General features: G+C 37.1%; 1 long non-coding RNA gene across 1 annotated transcript; it reads right to left on the bottom strand.

The window, feature by feature from the left end:
* Positions 1-962: 962 nt before the first annotated feature.
* Positions 963-3,506, bottom strand: LOC143623661 (uncharacterized). Its single transcript, XR_013151938.1, has 3 exons — positions 3,362-3,506; positions 3,296-3,320; positions 963-1,070 (listed from the first exon to the last, which is right to left on the bottom strand). It is a non-coding gene; the product is annotated as an uncharacterized LOC143623661 (long non-coding RNA).
* Between the last annotated feature and the right edge of the window lie 1,600 nt (positions 3,507-5,106).

The raw sequence follows: 5,106 nt of genomic DNA, 5'->3' as shown, positions 1-5,106 counted from the left end.
GATAATATGGCTAGAGTCATAGGGAAAATCGTATGGAAAGAGAGCATAAAGGAAAAGAAGTTTGAGCTGTTGAAACCACAGAAAGGGAAACTTGTTGAAGACAAGGATAGAGCTTTGAGAGCTGATGGAAAGCCTTGGATGGTTATGAAGTATAAACCAATCCGGTGCCTTAAAGAAGTACCGATGAAGCTTATGCCCAAGGATGTGCTCAAAGACCTAAAGTGGTGGTTCGTTGATTGTGAGACAGCGGAGGCAGTGATGGAAGATGAGGATGAACAAGAGATCCTTAGAGTTTACGATCCGATGCATCTTGTTAACTTATCGCAAGCTGATCTGAAGATGCTTAACGAGAAAAAGATCTTTTGTATTCCTGCTTGGAAGGATGAAGCAAGGAAATATCAAAGGGTTGTGTCGGTGTGCGTTAGAGAAGGAGTGCACGCTTGAAGTTACAGGATTACGAGACAAGAGCTGAAAGATCAAGATATGAAGCTACTGCCAAGGGGGAGTCTGTTGGTGCATAAATGTCAGTAGTTCATATGTCTAGTGTCTGTAATCGAGTTTGTAATATTGTTTATGTATTTGTTTGTTTAAAGCGAAGTTGTTGACAAGTTCGCTTAGGCGAACTTGTTAACCAAGCGAAGTTGTTGACAAGTTCGCTTAGGCGAACTTGTTAACCAAGCGAAGTTATGGACAACTTCGCCTTAGGCGAAGTTGTCGTGTATTTATATAGGTTACGGCTTATCGTTTTAGTAGTTCAAGTTGTTCGTGTGAGTCAAGTGACGTGAGGTCGAGAGTCTTTAACTGTGATTATATCACGTGTTGAGTTATTAATATAACGTGTGTTTGTTCGTATCGTATTCGTGTGTTCGTGTGTTTGTGTTCTACGTCCGTAACGATCTACACAGGGATTCCGCACCTGTGTATATCGGGATATCTCGTGTGATCCATCCAGGGAACCTACAGTATTAAAGCTGGCTGCTGAATCGTCGCCCCTCTCTTTCATCACAGAATTTGATTATTTGAAGGACCAATTACCCACCCTATCATTGAAGATACCATCACCCACACCACTGATCTGTAACATCCCAATTTTTCTTTCGGATAATAATAATAATAAATATGATAGGATAAGTAGGCTTTTAGATGGACTTAATTATGGACGAAAAGGGAAAGATGGGCCTTAGGTCCATGGGCTTAAGGGAGTATAAATACCCCTTAAACCCTAATCCTTTCCATTATTATCAATCTCTACACCATAGCCTACACCTTAGAAAACACACACAACACCGTCTTACAATTCAAACCAAGATCCAAAGGCGAGAACCCGAGCTTGTTGGTGCTAGATCGTCGTGACGAACCAAAGCAACATTAAAGACCAGCTCGTGTTCGTAGTTCGACTCGTTTACGGTACGTTTATATCGAGAACTTGTTCGTTTAGGTTTGGATTAGTCTAGAAATGATAGATCTGTGTTTGTATGGTAAAAACGAATCCAACAAAGCTAAACTTACTGAAAATGGTTAAGATTTGATGGGTTAATCGATTGATAAACGAACCCGTAACCCTTATGCCTAAATCGTACCCTTAAAACACGAAATTTTGGCTGATTAGATGGTTCGGATTTGTAGGCGCTGGTCAGACGATTCCGTTGATACCAAAATCGTGATATTTGGTTAAGAAACGAAGGTTTAATTGCAGATCTAAGATCTGTTGACTATTTATTGTTCTTGACGATTTTGACTTTGACCCTTGAGTCAAAGTCTGGATAAGAACTATGGGTGATTCGTTATGGGTGATTCTTTAGCTAGTTCGTTATGGGAGCTTAGCGAATCAGAGGGTGATTCTTTAGCTAGTTCGTTATGGGAGCTTAGCGAATCAGAGGGTGATTCGTTAGCTTGTTCATTATGGGAGCTTAGCGAATCAGAGGGTGATTCGTTAGCTAGTTCGTTATGGGAGCTTAGGGAATCAGAGGGTGATTCGTTAGCTAGTTCGTTATGGGAGCTTAGCGAATCAAAGGATGATTCTTTACCCAATTCGTTAAGGGCAAAGTAACGAACTAGGAGTTTAATATAAAGACAGAATGGTCCCTGGACTTAGAAAAGAATTATATAATTACATAACAGCCCTTGGAGTTTGGCAATTTATGAAAGATACCTTTAAAGGTTAATGAGTAACGATTAGCTAACCAGGTAATGATTTAATGAAGTAAAATAGCTTAGACGTGTAAGACTAATTAAGTAGCAATGAGATTACTAGAGCGGTACTTAATACTGTAATTATTAAACAGTTAGACGCGCACGGCTCAAGAAGGAGTAACCGTTAGCAGAAGAAGTAACCGAGTTCAGGTGAGTTTCTAGCCCCATTTCCTTGTTATGTTTTCGGGGCTGTGTGCATACTCGATATGTTTGTTAATACACTTATCCTATGTGATACGTGTATCCCTTATATGAATGATGTGAAATGTATGAATGATTGCTTGTCGGTACGTGAACGATCTTCGGATACTGCATGTACCGTTAGGTTATAAATAAAGATATGGATATTTTATGAAATGTAGGGATGATTACTTGTCGATACGTGAACGATCTTCGGATATTACATGTATTGCCAAGGATAGCTATGATTGTCTCCTTATATGGATATTAAGTGATAACTTATATACAGAGTTCCCTATACGGATAATATACAGAGTGTTCCTTTATTGGAAAGCATAGTGTTCCTTTAATGGAAAGCCTCGTGTTCCTTTGATGGGAAGCATAGTGTTCCTTTAATGGAAAGCATAGTGTTCCTTTAATGGAAAGCCCCGTGTTCCTTTGATGGAAAGCATAGTGTTCCTCCTATGGAAGTATATAGGATGTTCCTTCTATGGAGAATATAAATAGTAGGGAAATAGTAATAGTTCTTTTAATAGATATTATGTGACGTCCTCTTATGGATAGTTATACAAGGTTAAGATATGTATGTATGTAATATATGTGTATGTATTGTATGTCGCCTGATTAATTAGAACTCACTCAACGTAGCTGACTTTTAGTATGCACGCAGGTATATATATGTTTATCGAGAAGGCATGAGGATGACACATGGCATGGATTGAACGGTTGGCATCTGAAGATGGAAGAAAAGATGTTTTAAATATAATGATTTGTTTTATGGTATCAAAGAAGAGATTGAATGTTTTGTAACGAATGCTTCAAGTAAATGTTTCCGCGAAAGTTTTAATTAACTCTGATTGCAAGAACTGTGTTTATGAGTAGATCCGATACTAAAGTATGGCTACCGGGAACGGGGCCTTACAAGATCAAAGCAGTTATAGAAGACGCTCTCTCTCCCTTGGTCCGTTCATCCCCAAATGATTAAGACGCATTTTGATCCCTTGGATCTTTTATCTATTTAGGCGCTACAAGTTCATCACCTGCTCCTTCAATTGATAGCCCTTCAAATAATAGGTAGCTAATGTTGAAAAAGTTATTCCTTTCAAAGTCCTTTTCCATAGATTACGTTTGTTTGATTTTTAATTGTCACTTTGTATTACAACATCTAGGGGTTTACAGAAGAGTAATGGAAAAGAAGCCCCCCATGTTCTATTTCTCTTTCACACCCCTTTATCAATTTCTCCTCTGATTTGTTTTTTATTTTCGTTTCTCTATTTTGGGTGCATCAATGAGTATCTATAGCTCACAAAACTCTTTGATGAGAAAGTCAATGATCAGGTAACAAACTTTTCTATCTCAAGGGGAATCAATGGAAATTAATTGTAGCAATTTCTATTTTTATGATGTTCTGTTAAATTGCAAAGTTTTGTGTTTCATAAATATGTCTAATTTTATAGTACCCGTGATGATTTTTTTGTTTGTCAATGTTAATAGAATCTTGAACTATTTGTGATGCATTTTTTTGATATTTTATAATAGATTGACTATTTTTTTTGTTTGACATTGAAATGCTTATATGGCCAAAGTTGGAATTTCATGCGTACACTGTAGATCATTCAAATATGAATAAAAACATAGTTTTACTGCAGCATATCAAAAAGCTCAAACAAATGAAAATAACAATGATGCATGCTCAAACTTATAAGAGGATTCGGAAGTCCTTGACTCAGAAATTTTATAATATTGAAACCAAATTTTGACTTAATAGGTGAACAATGTAAGAGGTCTGATCACTGATGGTCGGTTAATTTGTATATATTTTAGTTTGTTTATTATTTAGTTTTAATCGTTTATTCTAGAACTTTGGTACTTCATACGTGCTTTTGTATTTCAGGTCATTGATCGTTAAAGATGCTAAATGAGAGACTTGTACGAGCATGGAATGATATCTCGGGAAGACCGAAGCATGATTTGATGTCTTGGGAAGTGTTACAAGGATTCGGGAAGAGCATGGATGAGAAATCATAAACCGATGCTAAAACTGAACAAGATGGGTTGTCAAAATGCGACCATAAAGTAAAACGAGCATATCTTGAGCTAGAAAATGAGTTACGAGACCCATAATATATGAATTTTGGGTTTCCCGACGAGAGGAATCCAAATATGAGGTTTTCTTAGGCCGCGGTACGCGACAGGTAGGGTCTATGGCCATCGCGATATGCGATGGTCTTAAAAACGTGACAAAACGGATTTTATAATTGAAGATCTATCGATGACGATGCTTGGCTAGTATTCTCCGAATCATACTTGGGATGTAAAGTTTGTAACAATTTCAGTTTCCTCATGTGACTAAGAACAATTATGTATAATTGTTTATGGTTAATCTATTATTATTGATGTTTAGTATTTCTGTGTGTTCAATCGGTTTAGGTTTACGTTGATCTGAACGATTAGTTACCAGTTGCTATAATAACTGATCATAGGGTTGTTTGATTAGGTTGAATACGACAAAGCATATAATTTCCCTTAACTGAGTCACACTGGCAGGGACCGTTTGATAACCAGTGTCATGTGTAAAGCAATTATTGTTGTCTAAGGTTTTGTCTAGTTGATCAGTCTGTAGTTAACCGTTAATGATTAATCTTTTAGGTTGCATGAGATTACTGTAAGTTACCTACTTGAATTCCCGGGTGTGATTTGTTTTGCTAATTGATTGAAACTCGTTTACTTGTT

The sequence above is a fragment of the Bidens hawaiensis genome, unplaced genomic scaffold (genome assembly GCF_021521415.1).
Source record: "Bidens hawaiensis isolate Kalapana, Puna unplaced genomic scaffold, B.hawaiensis_p1.1 tig00003510_1, whole genome shotgun sequence".
Taxonomy (NCBI): domain Eukaryota; kingdom Viridiplantae; phylum Streptophyta; class Magnoliopsida; order Asterales; family Asteraceae; genus Bidens; species Bidens hawaiensis.
This window is presented reverse-complemented; position numbering and strand designations above follow the sequence as displayed.